This window comes from Chiloscyllium plagiosum, unplaced genomic scaffold (genome assembly GCF_037043375.1).
Source record: "Chiloscyllium plagiosum isolate Xiang-an unplaced genomic scaffold, Cpla_swu_hap1 HiC_scaffold_40, whole genome shotgun sequence".
Classification (NCBI taxonomy): domain Eukaryota; kingdom Metazoa; phylum Chordata; class Chondrichthyes; order Orectolobiformes; family Hemiscylliidae; genus Chiloscyllium; species Chiloscyllium plagiosum.
Genome location: NW_028270178.1, coordinates 7770103 through 7793937, shown reverse-complemented (window position 1 = coordinate 7793937; position 23835 = coordinate 7770103). Strand labels below are relative to the sequence as shown.

Sequence of the window (23835 nt, the reverse complement as noted above, 5' to 3'; positions counted from 1 at the left end):
GGTCCCTGATCAATTCTGGTTTGTTGCACATTACCAGATCCAGAATTGCCTCCTTCCTGGTAGGCGCAAGCGCCAGCTGTTCTAAGAATCCATCTCGGAGGCACTCCACAAAGTCTCTTTCTTGAGGTCCAATACCATCCTGATTCTCCCAGTCTACCTGCATGTTGAAATCCCCCACAACAACTGTAGTAACATCTTTGCGATGTTACTAATTTCAATTAGTAACATTTCAGCTCCTGATTCAACTTACATCCGACATCCAGACTACTGTTTGGAGGCCTCTAGATAACTCCCAAGAGGTTCTTTTTACCCTTAAAATTTATCAGCTCCATCCACACTGACTCTACATCCCCTGATTCTCGGTCCCCCCGCGCAAGGAATAGAATAGTTTCCCTTACCAACATGGTAACCCCACCCCCTCTGCCCATCAGTCTGTCCTTGCGATAGCACGTGTAGCGTTGAATATTCATTTCCCAGGCCCTGTCCACTTGAAGCCACGTCTCAGTTATCCCCACAATATCATATCTGCCAATTTCCAAAAGAGCCTCAAGCTCATCCATCTTATTTCTAATGCTTCGTGCATTCATGTATAGTATTTTTAATTTGTTAATGCCCTCACCCTTCCCATCAACTCCTACTTCACTCAACCTTACAGCATGATCCCTTTTTGAGTTTTCTGCCTCATTGATACAGTTGTCTTTCTTGACTTCTTGACAATGTAAAAAAGCTTGTTGCCAAATGTGATCACTTGCCAGTTCCTGGTTTGTGGTTTGGTTTGTGTAGCTACACATATACATGGGTTTGTACAGGAGCTCAAATGAATGAGAATGTAACCAGACTGAGTGGCAATATAGGTTGGAGCTGGGTGATCCCCTCGGTAATACGCTTTTGTGGTGAGTTTGCTGGTTAAAAAGTTAATGACTGCTGTTAGCCACAATAGGACAAAAGTGCCTGATACACTGAACAGTAACATGATGGATTTCCTTCTGCTTTTCATCTCTGGGTCGGTGCTATTCTCATTGCTGAGACCCCGCAGTCTCTTGCGGACTTTGCTAGCCCCTAAAATACGCTGGACTGTCAAAGAGTTAAACAGTAATATAAAACAAAAAGGAAGCCATGCAGCTAAAGTACTTTTCAGCCAAGAGTAGTCCTCACCTGCAGGCGATGTCTAAAAGACCATATTGGAACGACAGTCCCAGGCAGCGCTGGAAATTATTCGGCTGGGTTCATAGGCAAACCAGAAGGGTATGTTCTCCAAAGAAATCAGGGCAGACAGCCCTGATTCAAATCACAGTGACAGTTCTGGTTGTGCAGTAGTTTGATTTAAACTTCTGAGAACAGATCGTTACACACTGGTCAATGGTAAAGAAGACAGTGAATCACACAGACATATCCATTGTGTCAGGATTAACACAGAAAATGAACTTACAAACAGCAGTGTAGGATAGAAATGAATGTGGCAAGTGATAACTGAAAACGTGATACACAATGACATTGAAAAATATCACCAGAAAATCTGCAGTTGCCATGGCAATCGTGTAAGCCAAGATACATTTAGAAAGTCCATAATTTCCACTGGAGAGAATGACGATAGTCAGTAGGTTTGCTGTAAGAGGGAGAAAGAAGTGATTAGAAGTGGGACTTCCATAACGAAATACCACAGGAAATCACCTCATAGTCAGAGGTGATTTTACAGCAAGTTTCCCAAAGATTTGATTTTATAAAGTAGACGGACGGACTGACAATTTGAGGACAAAACAACATTGAAAATGTAATGTCTGTGCTCTTCCGAGAAAATTTATATTTCATTGATGGCAGTGTCTAAATCATTTCTAGATAATTGCTATACATTTCTTGATTCCAACAAACATCCCATTTGGACACAAACATTGCATTAACGTCCAAGACATGATTTTCTTCGCTAATACCCATTCTGGAGGAGCTGCTCAGTAAATGTGCATCACGAGTATGTCTTCCCCAGTTTCTTCTGATGGATAAGCGACTCTGCAATGAGGAGTATTCCTGAAATCTGTTGTATAAACACCATGACCTTCACTGTCCACAAAGAAAAATACCATTGCCTTACCAAGAATGCCGAAAGATAGTTTTTTTGTGTGAAGAATTGGAAAATTCCCTCACGTTCTCTGGCTCCTTGTGATATCCATCTTAGATTCTTAATTTCACCTCATTTATAGATCAAGCCATCTCCCTGAGAGTAAATGAGACCATACAATAGCTGTGTCATAACAGTTACTGGTAGGCCTTTAACAAACAAGGGATGGCTTTCTACCTCAGTGCGGCTGGATCATCGGGGGATAATTCCAAAGCTCAGGCCATGAATTCCCAAACATTAAACCTGGAGAAGGGAGGATGAACCCAAAGTATAGGGAATATTTTGTGAAGGCTGGATAGGTCATTGCTGTTTTGGAATCATGCTAAATTAAACAAAATCTTCAAGAAATTGTTCTTTTGTAATATTGTTTAGTTCGAAGAATGACAATGTAATATAATGGTATTGATGCTGCTTTGTTTCTCACAGTTGAAACTTTATTGCTGGAACAGCACAGCAGGTCAGGCAGCATCCAGGGAACAGGAGATTCGACGTTTCGGGCACAGGCCCTTCTTCAGGAATGAGCAGAGAGTGTTCAGCAGGAGAAGATAAAAGGTAGGGAGGAGGGACTTGGAGGAGGGGCGTTGGAAATGTGATAGGTGGAAAGAGGTCAAGGTGAGGGTGATAGGTCGGAGTAGGATGGAGGCCCCCAACCCGGCCCCCAATCATAATGAGACTTCCCACCATCTACAAAGCACAAATCGGGCATATGATGGAATATTCCCCGCATGCCTGGATGGGTGAAGTTCCAACAACACTCAAAAGGCTTGACACCATCCAGAACAAAGCAGCTCCCTTCTGATTGACATCATATCCACAAGCATCCACTCCCTCCACCACTAAGGCTCAGTAGCAGACATGCACGCTACCTATAAGATGCTTTGCAGAAATTCAACAGAGATTCATCTAAAAGGACAAAGATAGTAGATACATGAAAACACCACCCCTTGCAAGTTCTCCTCCAAGCCATTCCGCATCCTGGCTTGGAATTATATCAGATTCGCTTCAGCACCTTTGGGTCACGATCTTGGAATTCATTTCCTGTGCATTGTGGTGATGCTGTTGGTTTGAGAGTTTATTTTGGCCTTTTTTTTTGTCTCTAAAGAGTGGGTTTAAGAGAGTGGTGAAGAGCTGTCCACTCGGAGAGTCAATAAATCAAACAGTTTGTGAGGTCTCGGTTTCTTTTAACGTTTAGAACAAGAGAAGTAGCCTGACTGGGCGTGGCCAGCTGTCTCATACCAAGGTTTCTAATTTTTTTCCTTTCATTTTTAGATTTAGTTTTAAACAGTTACTGCTGTTGCATTGAATAAGTGGAAGCTTGTCTCTAAAACAATACATATTGTGCGGTATTGTTTTCCAATTTTTACACTAATCAACTTGTGAATGTACAGAAAAATAGTACAAATTCTTAACCGGGAGACTGCCTGTACTCCTCAGAAAGTAAGGATGTGAATTCAGTAGATCTGCAAAGGGGGGGTCAGAGAAACAGATTTGGAAGTCATTTAAAGTAGCAATGCAACTTTGCAAAACAATGGAAGTGGTAATTCATCAGTTCAGTTCATTTATGAAGGAATAGAATTAAACAAATAAAAGCCTGCTATTCAGCTAATATCAGACTTTATTTTAGCAATACATATGTCATACTGGTCTGTATGTTATTGAAATGCGATGTTTTGGTTAAATTCCTTCGAATCTTTGGCATTCTGCAGCATAGGGCACCAAATCCTGCACGCACACAGGGTCGATTCTCCAGCCAGTGTGAGTTCCGGAATGAATCAACAACCTTAACATTCGAAGATAGTAACAGAAGAAAAAGTTAGAAACAACAGATAAGATTATAACAACAGACACAATCACACTCAATCATACACTCACACGCTGTCAGTCACTTACAGGTGCACGCACAAGATACTGACACACACGCACACACACACATACACACACACAGACACATACACACAGACACACAGAGACACACACATACACACACACAGACACACACAGATAGACACACAGACACACACAGATACACACAGACACGCACACAGACACACAGACACACACAGGCACACAGGCACACACAGATACACACACACACACAGATAGACACACACACGTAGACACACACGCACACACACAGACACACATACAAACACACAGACACATAGACACACACCGATATACACACAGATGCACACACAGACGCACAGACACAGACACACAGACACACACACAAACATACGGACACACACAGACACACAGACACAAGCACACACATACGGGGAAACACACACAGACACACACACATAGCCAAACATGGACACACACACAGGCACACGCAGGCGCACACACAGACACGCACACACAGAGACGCACAGGCACATAGACACACACAGACACACACACAGACTCACAGACACACACAGACACACACACAGATGCACACACACAGACACACACAGACATACAGGCAGACACACACACAGAGAAACACACGGACACACATAGACACACGCACAGACACACAGACAAACACAGACAAACAGACACACAGACAGACACACACACAGAGAAACACACGGACACACATAGACACACACATACACACACAGACACACAGACAAACACAGACAAACAGACACACACAGAGACACACAAACACATACAGAGACACACAGACACACACAGACACGCACACACAGATACACACACAGACACACACAGGCACACACACAGACGCACAGACACACAGACACACACAGGCACGCACACACATACGGAACACACAGAAACACACAGACACGCAAACACACAGACACAAGCACACACACAGACACACACACAGACAAACATAGACACACACAGGCACACATAGACACACGCAGGCGCACACAGATACGCGCACACAGAGACGCACAGGCGCACACAGACACACACACAGACTCACAGACACACACAGACACACACAGACATACAGACAGACACACACACAGAGAAACACACGGACGCACATAGACACACACACAGACACACACAGACATAGAGACAGACACACACACAGAGAAACACACGGACGCACATAGACACACACACAGACACACAGACAAACACAGACAAACAGACACACACAGACACATACAGAGACACACAGACACACACAGACACGCACACACAGATACACACACAGACACACAAACACACACAGACATAAGCACACACACAGACACACACACAGACAAACATAGACGCACACAGGCACACATAGACACACGCAGGCGCACACAGACACGCGCACACAGAGACACACAGACACACAGACACACACAGACACACACACAGACAGACTCACAGACACACACAGACACGCAACGCACACAGACACACATAGACACACAGACAAACACAGACAAACACGGACATACAGACACACACAGAGACACACAGACACATACAGAGACACACACAGACACACAGAGACGCACAGACACGCACACACAGATACACACAGACACACACACAGACACACACACAGACACACACAGACACACACACATAGACACACATGCACACACACAGACACAGACACACAGACACACATAGATACACACACAGACACACACAGATGCATATATACACACACACAGGCACACACAGACACACGCACACACATACGGACACACACACGGACACGCACACACATACGGGGACACTCACAGACAAACATAGACACACACAGGCACACACAGACACACATACGCGCACACACAGACACGCACACACAGAGACACACAGACACACAGACAGACTCACAGACACACAGACACACACACAGATGCACACATGCAGACACACACAGACAAACAGACACACACACACAGACACACAGACAGAGAAACACACGGACACTCACACAGACACACACACACAGACACACAGCGACACACATGGAGACGCACACAGACAAACACAGACACGCAGACGCACACAGACACACACAGACACACAAACACAGATAAACACGGACACACACAGACACACACACAGACACTGACACTCACACACACACACGCACACACACACTTCAGTCACATGGGATTTTGATTAATGTCCTTGCCCCTGAATTAGTTTGAATGAAGTTCTCCAGAACTATGCTGAACTAATGCGAATTGTCTTCGATTGTCATCTCGCAACAGACATTGGCATCCTTCGGTTCACTGGCGATTATTTGCATTGTCTTGTGTAAAGAGAGTGCTAAATAAATTATTTAATTTCACTGCCATTTCAATTATTGTATGATCCACTTCTGGATCAGAAAGAACACACATTGTCGTCACTAAGGATTTTTTGTTTACATGCTCATAGAATCTCTTACATTCTGCATTCTCGTTCCCAGCAAGTTCAGTCTCTGGAATCACAACATATTGGAGACAAAGTAAGCCATTCACCCCATCGAGACTCTCTGCCAACCAATGTGGTCACAGCTCAGGGAGATTATAAATGGTGAACGATTGTGTTCACGTGTGAGAGAGATACAGATACAGTGTGCTGATCATAGGCACCCGACAATGCCGAAGCGGGCCATTCAGCCCATCATGTGCACAACGACCCTCCAAAGAGCAACCCACCTGAACCCAACCTTCCACACCCTTTACCACTATCACTGTAGCCCACCATTTCCTGGCTAACCCACCTGGCCTGCACACCCTTGGACGTGATGCGTAATTTCCCATGACCAATCCATCTAACCTTCATATCTTGGAATGCCGGAGGAAACCAGACCATCTGGGTGAAACTGGCATATACACACACAGAGGAAAGGCAAGTGGCACACTGACGGTTATCCGAGACTGGAATGGAATCCAGATCCCTGGTGTTGTGTGGTAGCATTTCTCGCCACTGAGCCATCGTATCACCCCAAAGAGAGACGCAGGCAGAGTCCACAATAGGGCCATTAGTAATGGTGAAAACATGAGCACAGATAGAAATAGAATCTAGCAGAGGATCATTGGCAATGATGAAAAATTGAATACACAGAGTCAGGCAGAGGGGATTGTGTATTGTGAAAGTGTGTGCGAGCCTGAGTGTGATTAAAAAGTAAAATAGCGTGAGAGGAACCTCACGGGTTAAATATAAACTGACTGCAAAAGTTTCTTTCGGTGCATAAAGAAGAATTTTTTTTTGAAAACTACCATAAAACCATTTCAGTAAGAGGCAAAATGAAGAACAAATTATTGGCTGACAAACGAATTTCATAGTTTGCTTCTGTCTTCAGAGTGGATGACATGAACAACATACCAGAAATGTTGGGGAACAGAATGAGAGGGAGGAACTGAAGAAAATTTGCGTTAGTGGAGAATTTGCGTTGGAGAAATCATGCTGGGGAAATTGATGGGATTGAGGGATCGGACAATAGAGAGGGGGGGGTGAGGAGTAGGACAGTGATAGGGTGAGACAGGGCGAGACGAAGACGGAGAGAGAAAGAGGCTGTGAGAGAGACAGAAATATAGGAGAGGGGCTCCAAGAGGCTGACAAAGAGGGAGGGGGAGAGGTGAAGGACAGTGAGGAGCTGATAGAGAGGGGAGAGTGAGAGGCTAAGAGAGGTGGAGAGTGAGAGACAGAGAGAGCAAGAGGCTGTGAGAGAGAGCAAGAAAGGAGAGGGGCAGTGAGAGACTGACAGAGCTAGAGATGAGAAAGGCAGTGAGAGGCTGAGAGAGCGAGAGAGGAGGACAGTGAGAGGCTGAAAGCGAAAAGTTAACAGAGACAAGAGAGGGTGAGTGAGAAACTGACAGAGAGGGAGGTTGAGAGAGAGATACAAAGATAGAGACAAAGAGAGAACAAGAGGTTGTGAAAGAGACAAAGATAGCGAGAGAGTGTGCAACGATAGAGACAGCGAAGGGAAGAGATAGAGAGAGGGTGAGAGACAGTCAGACAGCAAGAGACTTCGTGAGACTGATAGAAAGGATGAACACAACCGCGAGAGTGTGAGACAGAGCAAACCAGAATGCTATGCAATCTTCCAATAGTGGTCTCACAAATGACTTCTACAGCCATAATATGATGTTCCGACTCCAGTATACCATACAGTCGACCTGTGACGCTACTTTCAATGAAACAGGTTATTGAAACCCTTGGTCTCTCTGATCGAGGGCTCTACCATTAATTGCGTATGTGCTGGTTTGCCTTCTGTCAAATGTTGATGTTTTCCTAGAATATTAACAATTTTATATGCTGTGGCATTCAACAGGATGAAAAATAGTGTGTGTGCGCGTGTGTGTGTGTGTTTGTGTGTGTGTGTGTAGTTCTTATCAGGGATTGGTGGAGAATAGGTTAAAAAAAAAAGCATCAAATTATTGTAATGCTGTACTGAAATTTTAAAACTGAGCTCGGGTCAATAGCACGCCCTTGGCTTTGCACGCCGCCTGACTTTGGCACCAAGCCTTGCCATCCCCCATATTTCCTCCTTGTTACTTTGCACCTTCACCACCAAACTCATTCCATAAACAATATGTAAGGTGGGGAAAGTGCAGAGGTAAGGTGGAGGATGATATGTCGGTTTGCGAATGACGCAAATATTGACCAAGTGGTTTTGACATGAGGAAAATAGTCTCTGGTTAGATAGTTATAGAAAGATTGGTCAGATGGGCAAGTGAGTAGCAGGTGAAATTTAACTCTGACAAATGTGAGGTGATGAACTTTGGTAGAAGTCCGAAGACAAGGGAGTACTCAGTAAATGTTGGGACACTCACAAGGCCAGAGGAACAGAAAGATCTTGAGGTGATTGTCAGCTGATCCATGAAGGTGGCATGACATATTGACAGGTTAGTTTAGGAGGCAGGCAGGACGCATAACTTTATCATCAAGGCATAGATTCTACGAGCAAGAAAGTCCTGTTGAAGGTCCGCAGAACTTTGGTTAGGCCACATTTAACCCAGTTCTGGTCACTGCACCATATGAGGACGTGTTGGTATTGGAGGGAGAGCAAAGGAGATTTCCCAGATTGTTGCTACGTGTGTAGCACTTTGCCCATGAGGAAGGATGCTTGATCCGCTCAGGCTGCTTTCTGTAGAGCAGAGATCAGGGGATGTAGGACTACGAGATGCTGGACAGGGTGAATAGGAAACAGTTGGTCCTGTTAGTCACAGGGCCAATAACAACGAGGCATAATTTTAAGCTGAAAGGCTAGACAGTTAAAGGGAACATGAGGAAAAACGTTCTCACTGATATCATGGAAGGGGGCTGCACTTTTCTGTGTGGGATGGTCGGTGACCTCACAAACTTTAAAAGTACTTGGATGAGAATTTGAAATGTCATAACATTCAAGATTATGGGCCAAATGATGGAGAATGGGACTGATACAGAAATATTTTAATTCTGGCGACACAAGTACGATGAGCTGAAGAGACTCTTCTGTTCCATCAGATTGTGTCATACTAGAATCCTAAAGTTAAGCTTCTGGATTAGTTTCCAGTTTGTTTTACATTTGTATCGAGAAAACATAAATCAGTGTAAGTTTCAGTTACTATTGTTATCTCTCTTCAAGTTCTCTCTTGAAGTGCTCAGACACAGATAGAGTTTCACAAATGAGTTGTAAAACTGTATCAGTAAGAGCAACAGTGGGATATAGTGTGCAGTAAAAAAGCTCGCAAGGAGCTCTACAACATGAGGCATTGAAAGTCTGAATAGCGTCAGCTAATTGTAGATCATCACTGAAAGTATTATCAACAGATAGTTCTACATTGGTGGGACTGATAATGAGTGAAATCATATTGCTACTTGAAGGCAAGTTGGAATTGATATTGAGATGTGACGGGATCAGATTAATCCAGTCTTTGGGGTATTCAATTACAGACTCAAATCTCAATGAGATCACATCATTAAAATAAAGCTGTAGTCGTAATCGGTTTGTTCAGAAACCAGTTAAAAGTATCGTCAAAGTTTCCCAGTGGAGATGTCACATCAGATAAAATAGGTTTGTGGAAATATGTTAGCTCCAATTAAGAGAGAATTCTCCAACTCGGACAGGTTGAAAGCAGCAGGAAGGGAGAGGCAGTTTCATAAACAGCAAAATGCATCTTCCAAGACAAACGGTGGAAAAACTGTACGACACTGTCCTTGCCAGTGTTGGTATTCCTGGTAAGTATTTTAAAACGCTATGTTATATAGATATCTGAATTAAATCATACTTATTTCAACTTTGTGACTATTAATAATATTAGTTTCATTTAGCAAGGCAAATGCCAATGCCAGGCGACAGTGTGGTCACTTACTGAATTAAAAGAGAGCAGTTTGTCAATTAGGAGTCTACTCAGTATTGTGTAGCATTGTCTGTTTATCAATTCTGGGCAGAATGGTTTTTCAGTGCCGATGAATGGATTGTTTTTTGACTGATCACCGGCTCTGGCTTGTCCCACAAAACGTTGAGAACTATCACTTTCTGTCTCCGTGGTAGGTAAAAGCCTGCGATGGGTCAGATAAGTTTTGTAACAATCCACCTCTCAATGACATCAGGCTCTTCCCAGGTCTTAGTGTTAAGATATTTTTTGGCAGCTTGCTCCAACTGGGAGCCCAGATACAACGTGGGCACGGGGTGGATTCAGTAGGTCGTTATGGCGTGGTAAGCGAGGGTCAACAGAAACGTGTTGATCATGGAGTTGGAAGTATGATGTATGTCATTGAATTATTTGATTGTCAAAAAGACGTGAGAGCTGTGCCAATTGTAAAAAAAAGATGCACAGTACTGTGCTGCAGATTTGAATCGGACAAATGCTCAAATCTGGAGTGTTGTGGTTACCAGCTCTCGCACAGACAACAAACAGCTTTGTCCAACTGGATGTTTCCCACCTTGCCTTTGGTTGTTATTATCCTTTGATGTTCCCCAAACAATAATGGTCTATGGGAAGGTACTCCCATGTGCATTCATTTGGGATTGGTGCTTCGTCTTTGGTCATCATTTTGGACACGTTATTGTTAGTATTATTAATATTAATATTATTATGGTTGTTTTGTTGGCACTAACATTTCAGTAAGGAAAAACCTGTATATAGTTTCAGACTGATTTACTGTGAGGTCATGGTAATACACATGAGCTGCGGGATGATGGCCTAGTCACATTATCATTAGATTATTAAGGCAGAGACCCAGATAATGTTCTGCGGACCCGAGTTCAAAACACCCTCGCTGCCCACACATACATACACCACCATGGGAGAATGTGGAATTTAAATTCAACATATATCTGTAATTAAGAGACTGACGATGACTATGTCTTGCTGGTCAAAGAATCCCATTTGGGCACTAAGGTCCTTTAGGAAAGGAAACTGCCAATTATTATCTGGTCTGGTTGACTTGTGACTCTCACCCAACAACAATATGATTTACTGTAACCTGCCCTCTGAGCAACATATGCTGCCTGACCAGTGAATGATTGAATATAGAAAGCGTACTCCATCAACTTTGTGCAATCTCTGTTCTAGTACCTGTTCCAGAGGGCTTAGAACGGTGGAGGTTGGCTGGTACAACAGGATTTTTTGTTAATGAAAGGCAAGTTGGTTTTGCTGACTGATGTGTGATTAAAGATATTTGATATTGTTGCGTCGCTACGAGGTTCCAATCATGGTCAAGAACTGAGTCAAAGTCTGCTCTGCTGTTGTGACCTCCGTTTGATCTGATGTTGGGAGTTGGTGGGTTGGAAACTATGTCAGGGTCGTCAGTTGATTCATAGTCCATCAGCACCACTTTGCAAAAGGGATATCAATAATCTGTCGCCCCTGACTTTCATGATGCTCTTTTCCTCCTTGTGTGGAGCATCATTGCACTGATTGTTACACACTGTGTCTGTCCAATCAGTGATTCAGACCACAGAGACAGATTTATATCGATATATGAATTCCAAAAGTTATAATGTGAATTGCTGTAGATACATCAATGCAGTTCAAGATCTCGCTGGTCAATTATTGCCAATCTGCCCCTCAGAAATGTGAGTTTTGCTCCACCCCAAAGAAGGTAGATGTTCTCAAAGGAAGATCTCCAACAGTATAATGAAGAGCACATAGAGCTGGGCGATGTACATTGCCCGAGCCACAAAAGCTCACATTCCATGTGCACATTTAAAAATAAACACGATTCCCAAATCTGCAAGAGGGTATCTCTGAACCCAAGTGGTGGTTAGTGTTCACATCGCAGAGAGCAGGGGAAATGTTCAAGGCAAAAGGCTGAATGCTTGCTGCTGAGATTCTGCTGAATTCTGGGCATCCGCTATCCCAGCAGGTAATATGTCGCATAGTTTAGTTTGCTGAGACAAATGAATTTTCCAACTCCTGCTGGTCTCAAAGGCAGGAGACAGCTCCATTTGCCTCAGTTGTCTGTGCAGGGTACTGGTCGGTGTGTTATTTCATTATAAGGACGCCTTATTTCGAAAGTCGATCGAATCTGGATTAGACCATTACATATTTGCGACAACGTGTTCAGTGTGGGGCCAGCTAATCCCCGGGAATGGTCTAAAAAGGGAGCAGTCATGTGCACTGGGGAGTTGGCTGTGCATGGGGAGCTCCATTTTCTTTGAAGGGATGTGGGTGTCACTGACTGAGCCAACACTTACCATCCTTCCCTAATTTTGCAGAGGGCAGGTAAGAGTCTAACAGATTGTTCTGAGTCTAGAGTCACATATAGGTCAGACCAGGTAAGGATGACAGAATACCTTCCCTGAAGGATATCACTGATCGCAATGGCTATTTGCCCCTGGCAGTTGATAACCATTTCATCGTCATCATTAGAATCTTAAGTCCAGATTTCTATTTTAAATGAAATTCCAACATCTGCCATGGTGAATATCGACCTCAGTTTCCCATAACATTACCTCACTTTCTGGGTAAACAGTGTCATGAGAAGGCCACTTATCCATTGTCTACCATAATCTTTAGCATTGGCTAGAAGCCATAGGTATAAAGGTGGCACCGTGATAGAGTGGTGACCATTCCTGACTCACAGCAACAAAGACCTGCGTTTAATTTCAGTCTTAGGTGACTATCTGTGTGTAATTTGCCCCTATTCCCTGACCTGCCATGATTAAGAAGAAACACGTCCATGAGGGTGGGGGGTGGTATTGGTGGCATGCTCCTCGGAGGACCAGGACAGACTCAATGGGCCACATGGACTTCCTCCGCTCTGCACCATTCTGCTGATCTCAATGGAGAATGATGTTAAAAACCACGAGGTTTTCGAGCTCCACTGTGTGCTCCAAGTCTGAGAAGGCGATCTCTATTACCAAGGAGAGAGCCTAGGAGAGAATCGTTGTGCCTGAGCCCAGACACAGATCGGAACGTTTGCTTAATCTCACATAAAGTGTCTGATTACGTGAACGCAAATTTGCAATGACCTATGCTGCATGGGTACAGATTTTATTTTGGTGAAGGCATTGTTATAAAATATTGGGACAGATCCCAAATGTTGACATTCATCTCATGGCGATTAATATCCAACCTGGGGCATGATGGCTGGATTCACTGCTGAATGATTTCGTAGATCGGATTGTCAGAATGTTCAATACTGTACACGAGGCAGGTGTTCAATGCTTGATCATTTGTTCATTGCATATTTTGGCGAGAACCAATTCCTGGAAACGGTGGAGTTATTCAGTACCCTGTGATATAGTTCATACAGCGTGATATTACAGTTCTGGAAGCAATCTGAGCTGTGGAGACCCTGAAAATGAATACTGAAATGTTCTAATTAATGTCTGTGTTTGGTGTCCACCCTTCTTCATTTTACTGATCCCAGTTACTGGTGCATGATATTCTGTCTTCCGGGAAACTCCAGTCAGTCTGAGTAACTTATAAAGCAGATGAAATCAACCACTGGCGAGCCCAAAACAATGTTGAGGATATTACCATGTTTCTGTCAGCAATCAGCTACGCACGTACTTCCCTTCATATCTTAAAACCTGCAAGTGATTCATCTGGAGAGTATTTGCTAGTGTGGTACAGATTCTTTAAACTTTGTATGACATGGAACATGGACATTTCCTTTCTGTCATTACGTACAGTCTGGTTTCAGCCACAGATAACGTTTGATCAGTAACTTCTTTTTCCCTTTAATTCTCTTTCAGTTACTCTAATGCTAATTGTGTTCCTGGCTCGGGGCAAGTGTGGTCTTTCTAAATGCAGCACTCACTATCTGGTGACCATGGCAGCGTCTGATCTGCTGTTCATTGTTTTTTATGTTGTATTCTTCAAATTTCCACGTTATTATTATACACAATGTTTCCTGGACATTACTCCTGTTTGTAGCCTAATCTATGCCCTGAACTGCTTGACCATTGATTGCTCTGTCTGGTTCACTGTTGCCTTTTCTTTTGATCGATTTGTCGCCATTTGTTTTCATCAGATGAAATCTCAGTATTGCACAGAGAAAACTGCAACAAGTGTTCTAGCAACAATCTGTGTTTTCTTTGCTTTAAAAAACATTCCCAACTACTTTCGATTTAAACCTGGAAGGATCAGCAACAATGTTCCATGGTACTGTTATACCACATCCCGTTATTATAATGACCCACGGTGGAAAAGTTTTCAATATTTTGAACAGTTTTTAACACCATTTCTCCCATTCACTTTTATTCTCTTTATTAATATTCTGACTGTCAGACACATCTTCGATGCTATTAAGGTGCGTAAAGGCCTGAGGGGTCAGGGGAAAATAGACAATGATCCAGAGATAGAGAGCAGACAGAACTCTGTGGTTTTACTCTTTGCCATATGTGCCAGCTTCATACTTCTCTGGTTGGTTTTTGTCTTAAGTTTCTTTAATGTTTCTTATTCCTTGGATTCTTCTGCTGCTTCTCTCTTTCAACAAGTCGGATATATGCTGCGCGACTTAAATTGCTGCACAAACGCATTCATTTACGTGGTGACGCAGAGAAATTTCAGAGACCAGTTGAAGGACGCCGTGAAATATCCAGTTACGAAAATAATTCAGTTGATGGACTTGAAACGTTAACTGTTTCGGTCGACAGAATTCTGACTGATCAGGTGTACTTTATTTCAACACATTTCCATTTAATTTAAGCTCTTTCTGCAGAAGAGAACGCACATAGACAAATGGCTAATAATAAAAGTTTTAGAAAATGAAGGTGAACTAAATAAATTACAGCGATTAAATAATGTTTATCAACATTTTGCCGGATGCGAGAGATTGAGCTGTAAGGAGAGTAGGCTCGGGCTGTTTTTTTTTCCCCTGGAGTTTCAGAGGCTGAGGTGTACCCTTTTAGAGGTCTATAAAATCATGAGGGGCATGGATATGGTGAAGAGACAAGATAATTTCCCCGGGGAGGGGGGAGTCAAAAACTCGAGGACATAAGTTTTAAAGTGAGGGAGAGGAAAGACAAAAAAATGGGACGGAAGGGGCAATGTTTCATTGCAGGTGGGTAGTGCGTGTCTGGAATGAGCTGCCAGAGAAAGTGGTAGAGGCTGGTACAACTGCAATGATTAAAAAACATCGGTATATATCTGTGTGTGGGTGTGTGGTTTTGTGTGTGTGTGCCTGTGTGTGTCTGTGTGAACAGCCTTGTCTTTAATGAGACACACTTTAATAAATTAAAACGTGATGAATAAAAGTCTCCAATTCTGTCTCTCTGTCTGTGTCACTTGTCTTTAAAGTATACAATGTTAGCCTTCGGTGGACTCCCCATGTCACTGTACCAGCACCGTTTTTTTAGACAAATCATCAAATCCTCTGAATGTCTCAGGTTGCTCTCATGGATCACAAATTCATAGGGTCATAGAAATATACAGCATGGAAACAGGCCCTTTGGACCAAGTTGTCCATGCCGACCAGATATCCCAAACTAACCCAGTCCTATCTGTTAGCACTTGAACCATATCCCTCCAAACCCTTACTATTCATATACACAACCAGATGCCTTTTTAATTCTACATGCTTGCACCACTTCCTCTGGCAGCTCATCCCATACACGCTCCACCCTCTTCATGAAAAAGTTGCTCCCTTTTAAGTCTTCTCCGCTCACCTTCAACCTCTGCTCTCTAGTTTTGGACTACCCCACCATGGGGGAATAGACCTTGTCTATTTAACTTATCCATGCCCCTCTCTGAGGTCACCCCTCAACCTCTCACGTTCCACGGAAACAATCCCAGCTGATACAGTCTCTCTCTCTGTAGCTCAAATCATCCAACTTTCGCAACATCCTTTTAAATCTTTTCTGATCCCTTTCAAGTTTCACTTCATCCTTCATATAGGAATGAGACCAGCCTTGCTGACAATATCCCAAAAGTGGCACAACTAATGTCCTATACTAGATTATCCAATATTTGGAAGAACTAGCTTTCTGATCACTGCTCTTTCATCAAGTGGCTGAGGAGTATAAGATCATATGACACAGAATTTAGAGAATTGCGATCTTACGATCTTATACTCCACAAACACCTGACGAAGGAGCAGCACTCCAAAAGCTACTGCTTCCAAATAAACCTGTTGCACTATAACCTGATATTTTGTAATTTTAACTTTGTACACCCCAGTCCAAAAGCGGCATCTCCAAATAGTGTCCTGCGTAGCCGCAACGTGACCTCCCAATTCCTATATTCGATGCTCTGATCAATAAAGGAAAGCATACCAAATGCTTTCTTCACTATCCTATCTCCAACTTCAATGAACTATGAACCTGCACTCCAAGGTCTCTTTGTTCAGCAACACTCCCCAGGACCTTACCATTACATCATGCATGGTAATGGATCAATCCCACATCTCATCGACCAGCCAACCTTCCGGCGGATGAGTCTAAACTAATTTCGACTTATTTGGATCAATGTTGTGCGTGGAACCCGAATGTTTCGTTTTTGGGTTCGGCCTAATTATCCGCATAACTTTTTGCAGGAATTGGGCTTCCTGCTGGAGCTTCTCAGTTGCTGTACAAACACCACAATTTATGTTGTCACACACAGACTAAATTCCTACAGCAGCTGGAGAACTTCCTTAAATGTCCCTTTACCCAAATGAATCAATCAATCAAGTATTAAAATTAATCAAACAATCCGGAATTTTCTCATTGCCGTTCAGCTTTGTATCCATGAAGCAGCCTGTTGCTATGGTAACAGTCCGAGGGCAGTACGAACATCTCCAGCCTAACCGCACATTGCACATTTCAATGTTTCTCTCCATGCAAGGGCCACAGAAAAGATTTCAGAAAGAGGGACAACAATAGCATGTTTTAAAGTGTTCGAATAACTTTTTCATTAAAAAATACATTGCAATTAATAACAAAAACAAGATAGCTATTTAAACATGTCAAGCAGCAGAGCTAACTAATTGTTTTCTACGTTTGTTTGAAATCTCAGAGGTTCAACCACAGCTTCTGGGGCTGGGAGTTCCCAGTCCCACGTAGTCCAGCTTCCGCATAATATCCCAGCTGGGACAGGCACAGACTAGAGTAACAAAACAGAAATTGCTAGAAAGGCTCAGCAGGTCTGGCAGCATCAATAGAGATAATTCAGCGTTAATATTTCAGGTTAACAGCGAACACTTCTGGTGAAGGTCACTCAGTTACCAAATCTTACTTAATCTGAAAACTTCCTCAGGTATTAACAACCTTTCCTGCCTCTGTAACCTCCTACAGCTTCTACATCCCTCCCTATGTCTGGAAACCTCTCCAGACCCTAAATCCCTCCCTCTCTCTGAAACTTCCTTTAGTCCCTAAAACATTCCCTCTCTCTGTAACATCTACTAGCCCCTACACTCCTCCACGTATCTTTAACCTCTTCCAGTCCCTACACTCTTCCTTATCTCTGTGACCTCCTCCAATCCCTACACCACTCCCTATCTCTACGAACTTATCCTGTCCCTGCACCCCAACTCTCTCTGTAACCTCCTCCAGTGCCTCCATCCATCCCTAACTCTGTAACATCCTCCTGCCTACAGCCCTTCCAAATCTGCAACCTCCTCCAGCTCCTGCTCCATTCCTTTCCTGTGTAACACTCTCCAGGCCCTATACCCCCTCTGTAAATCCCTCCAGCCCCTATACCCCCTCCCTATCTCTGTAACATCATCCATCCCCTAAACCCCTCCCTATCTGTGTAAATCCCTCCAGCCACTATACCCCCTCCCTATCTCTGTAACATCATCCATCCCCTAAACCCCTCCCTATCTGTGTAACACCTTCTAGCTCCTGTACCCCTCCCTATCTCTGTAAATCCCTCCAGCCCCTACACCCCCTCCCTATCTCTGTAAATCCCTCCAGCCACGACATCCCTGCCTATCTCTGTAACATCATCCATCACCTAAACCCCTCCCTATCTGTGTAACCCCTTCTAGCACCTACACCCCTCCCTATCTCTGTAGCCCCCTCCAGGACCTACATCCGTCCATATCTCTGTAACCTCCTCCAGCCCCTCTATCCTTTCCCTATCTCTGTAACCTCTTCCAGCCCCTAAACCCCCTCCCTATCTCTGTAACATCCCCCAGCCCTTACACCCCCTCGCTATCTCTGTAGCCCCCTCCAGCCCCTACACCCCCTCCCTAACTCTGTAACCTCCTCCAGCCCCTACACCCCCTCCCTATCTCTGTAACCCCCTCCAGCCCCTTCATCCCCTCCCTATCTCTGTAACTCCCTACACGCCCTCCCTATCTCTGTAACCCCCTCCAGCCCCTACACCCCCTCCCTATCTCTGTAACCCCCTCCAGCCCCTACACCCCCTCCCTATCTCTGTAACCCCCTCCAGCCCCTTCATCCCCTCCCTATCTCTGTAACCCCCTCCAGCCCCTACACCCCCTCCCTATCTCTGTAACCCCCTCCAGCCCCTTCACCCCCTCCCTATCTCTGTAACTGCCTCCAGCCACTTCACCCCCTCCCTATCTCTGTAACCCCCTCCAGCCCCTACACCCCCTCCTTATCTCTGTTACCCCCTCCAGTCCCTACACCCCCTCCCTAACTCTGTAACCCCCTCCAGCCCCTACATCCCCTCCCTATCTCTGTAACCCCCCTATACCTCCTCCCTATCTCTGTAACCCCCTCCAGCCCCTACACCCCCTCCCAATCTCTGTAACCCCCTCCAGCCCCTATACCCCCTCCCTATCTCTGTAACCCCCTCCAGCCCCTACACCCCCTCCCTATCTCTGTAACCCCCTCCAGCCCATACACCCCCTTCCTATCTCTGTAACCCCCTCCAGCCCCTACACCCCCTCCCTATCTCTGTAACCCCCTCCAGCCCCTACAACAAATGCTGTATCAAAACCTTCTCATGTGTATTTGGGAGGGGAATGACGTCGACCAAGATTGGTCGTCAGTGACAAGCAGTGTTGAATTCAGTGGGGCAGGATATAACAGTCCCCCGAGAGGAAGCACCCAACGCCGAGAGGGCACTTTCCTCTGAATCTGGGCTAGATCGGAATTTATGTATGACCAATGAATTTGTCACCTCAATCCAAATCCGTTTGCTGAAACAATGCGACTTAAGGCTGAGGGTAACCAGCCATATGCGAGTTACTGATGAGAACTCAGACAGAATTCATTCAGAATCTGACAGTAACCGTGTATCCTGCAGATATTGATGGGGATATGACAGAGTATCTCACTTTGTTATCTGTGTTACCATTTTCTTTCATTTAATTGCTTTCTGATGACAGTACTGAGGATCCTGTCATTCACACTCCCATTTTTTGCTTCATCTCTTCTCACATCACTCCCACCCCCGGTTTGGTCACTCTGCCATCGAAGTCTGTCTGCCCTCCACCCCATCATATACTTTCTCTTCTGTTCTCTGTTCCACCGTCCACCTGAGATAAAAGGGGCAATGCTGGTTGTTCCTCCCCACACTGAGTCAGCGCATTATCACTCACCCAGGCTTATCCTTTACCATATCGTCTTTTTTTTTAAACTGACAGAACTGTGGTAAGTGCTCCCCCACTAATACCTCAGTCACTTATCTTGCCTTATTCCCACAAGAAGGTTAAACTTTGCCTTTCTCTTGAAGGTCCAGCGGCATATTGATTGAGAAAGTGTTCTTGAATACACTTCCATATTCCTCCTTTCCAGTCCCAAGCTATGTTCCAAAAGTTAAAATCTTATCCTGTTACTGCCTTATGTTTCTGAAAACTATCTGTGATTTCCCTCAATTTTCTTCTGACTACTGGGGTGTGGTTTGGAGGGCTCGATAGTTCAATCCTAGCCATGTACTCATGCCCTTCTTTTTCCTCAGTTCACCGATAGCGAATCCATGGACGACCACTCAGGAATATCCTCTCTAAGTACTGCCGTGATATTTTCCCTAAGCAAAGCATGTCATATAAGTGTGGCAGGGCGGGCTGGGGCAGCATAGTGGCCCAGTGGTTCACACTGCTGATTCACAGCGCCAGAAACGTGGGTTCAATTCCAGCCTCGGGCGACTGTCTGCATGGTGATTGCGTATTCCCCCTGTATCTGGGTGCTCCGATTTCTTCTCACAGTCCAAAGATGTGCAGATCAGTTGAATTGGCCATGTGAAATTGCCCATAGTGTTCATGTGTTGGGTAGGTGCATTAGTTCAGGTTAAATATAGGATAAAATCATAGGGGAATGGGTCTGCTTGGGTTACTCTTCGGAGTGTCACTGTGGACCTGTTGGGCAGAAGAACCTGTCTCCACACTTTTAGGGATTCTATGATTCTATGAAAAACATTTCTCCCCTCGTCTCTTGCCTGCCCTTCGAACTTTCCTGTGACTAGATCATCGGGGTCGACTTTGGAGCACTTCAGAAATAAAAGAATGACTAGGGTAGGAATAGGTCCAGTCAAGCATAGTAGTGGGAAGTTGCGTGTGGAGGCTGAAGAGATTGGGGAGACACTGAATGAATACTTTTCGTTAGTATTCACTCAGGAACAGGACATTGTTGCCGATGTGAGTACTGAGTCACAATTAATTAGAATGGACGGCTTTGAGGTATGTAGGGAAGAGGTGTTGGAAATTCTGGAAAGGGTGAAAATAGATAAGTCCCCTGGGCCTGATGGCATTTCTCCTAGGATTCTCTGGGAAGCAAGGGAGGAGATTGCAGAGCCATTGGCCTTGATTTTTATGTCCTCGTTATCTTCAGGAATAGTGCCAAAAGACCGAGGATAGCAAATGTGGTTCCCTTGTTCAAGAAGGGGAGTAGGGATAACCCTAGTAACTATAGGCCGGTGAGTCTCACTTCTGTTGTGGGCAAAGTCTTAGAGAGAATTGTAAGGGATAGGATTTATGAACATCTGGATAGGAATAATGTGATCAAGGATAGTCAGCATGGTTTTGTGAAGGGCAGGTCGTGCCTCACAAACCTTATTGAATTCTTTGTGAAGGTGACTAAGGAGGTAGACGAGGGTAAAGCGGTAGATGTGGTGTATATGGATTTAAGTAAGGCGTTTGATAAGGTTCCCCATGGTAGGCTACTGAAAAAAATACGGAGGTATGGCATTGAGGATGAGTTGGAGGTTTGGATTAGGAGTTGGCTGGCTGGAAGAAGACAGAGCGTAGTAGTTAATGGTAAAGGTTCATCTTGGAGTGCAGTTACTAGCGGTGTTCCGCAAGGATCTGTTTTGGGATCATTGCTGCTTGTCATTTTTATAAATGACCTGGAGGAGGGGCTAGAAGTTTGGGTGAGCAAGTTTGTGGATGATGCGAAAGTCGGTGGAGTTGTTGACAGTGAGGAAGGGTGTGTCAGGTTATAGCGGGATATAGATAAGCTGCAGAACTGGGCAGAAAGGTGGCAAATGGAGTTCAATGCAGGTAAGTGTGAGGTGATTCACTTTTGTAAGAGTAACAAAAAGATGGGGTACTGGGCTAATGGTCGAATGCTTGGTAGTGTGGTTGAGCAGAGGGATCTTTGAAAGTTGCCACCCAGGTAAATAGTGCGGTGAAGAAGGCAGATGGCGTACTGGCTTTTATTGGTAGAGGAAATGAGTTCCAGAGTCCTGAGGTCATGTTGCAGTTGTATAAGACTCTGGTGCGACCACATCTGGAGTATTGTTTTGGTCGCCATACTATAGGAAGGATGTGGAGGCACTGGAACGGGTGCAGAGGAGGTTTACCAGGATGTTGCCTGGTATGGTAGGAAGATCGTATGAGGAAAGGCTGAGGCACTTGGGGTTGTTTTCATTGGAGAAAAGAAGGTTTAGGGGTGACTTGATAGAGGTGTACAAGATGATTAGGGGTTTAGATAGGGTTGACCATGAGAACCTTTTTCCACGTATGGAGTTAGTTATTACAAGGGGGCATAGCTTTAAATTAAGGGGTGGTAGGTATAGGACAGATGTTAGGGGTAGATTCTTTACTCAGCGAGTCGTGAGTTCATGGAATTCCCTGCCAGTAGCAGTGGTGGACTCTCCCTCTTTATGGGCATTTAAACGGGCATTGGATAGGCATATGGAGGATAGTGGGCTAGTGTAGGTTAGGTGGGCTTGGATCGGCGCAACATCGAGGGCCAAAGGGCCTGTACTGCGCTGTATTCTTCTATGTTCTGTGTTCGATGTTCTATCAAACTAAATCTAAAATTAACTCCGTTTTCTCTCAGCGGGTGTTGCTAGACCTGTTGAGTTTCTCCAGCAATTTCTGCTTGTGCTCCACAAACATCCGCGGTAAGTCATACACGGAGTTATTTCTTCATTCCCTTTCTCGTTCTGTTACCATCATGTGAGGAAATTCCTGGTATTGGCCCATTTAGTTGTTTTCAATGACATCACTGTCCTATATGAAGCTGTCCCCTGATGTGATCTCCCTGTTCTGCCCTTCAAGGTTATATTTGAAAAAGACTGGCAGCTGTTGAGGGTGTTATTTCCAAATGACTTGCCTTAACGGTTGTAGTAACCATGGGGTACAGTTCTTCAACACAGTGTTTATGTTCTGACATATCTCCCCTTGATGCAGTTCTTTAGCCAAGGGATATTTTCTAATTCTATCCCAATCGATGAGTGCTGCTCAGGGCAAATCCCTCACATCGAACTTCACCGCCACAGCTGTTGTTCATCGCAATAAATCACAAACACCGTTACATGGTTCAAAGTGATGAGTGTCATGAAATAATAATTACTGCATTAGATTATTAAGATTTATTCTTGCGTATTAGAGAGCTAACATGCATTGGCTTGCATCGACCATCTTTACTTCTTCACCAGTCCTTTCGTCTCCGTAGTCAGCTTTTAGATCTGAATCTACTATTAAAATATCCTTTTTGTCGCTCTTACCCACTAATTATTTCCCTATACTCCCTTGGCCTTTACGAGTTTCGCTTTTAGTTTATACTGCATCTGTACAGAGTCTCAACGAGGCTTGCTTTTGTTTTAGGACTTTTTTGTTATGATCAGAAATTAAATTTAATTGTTTCAACTCACCATGTATGCTTAAAGATATCTATGGGGCTATCAACCTGCAAGTATCACCACTTCAGTTTTCGGGTCACGTGGACACTGTTTCCCTAACATCCCACTTTTGAAATTCTCACAACGATTCATTATTGCGCTTTCTTCAAATACACGAATCCAGGTCTACTTCACCAGATTACCCCTCAGATTCATAAGATTTGTTGACACCCAACATCAAAAGTTTACCCTTGTTGTGTTTGTCCTGTTCCATATTTGCGCTCAATGTAAATTTATTAACATGTCACGAGCTCAAAAATGGACTCTCTTTTGCAAGTCATCCAAAAGACCAGCTACATTTCAGAAGATGAAATCTAGAATTGCTCTCTCACTCACTAGGCTCTTGTGCACTACAGAGTT

At 44.2% G+C, this 23835-nt stretch overlaps 1 pseudogene; it reads right to left on the bottom strand.

Moving 5' to 3' along the window:
- The window catches only part of LOC148138303 (uncharacterized), a 66025-nt pseudogene that overhangs the window by 4751 nt on the left and 37439 nt on the right, over positions 1–23835 (bottom strand).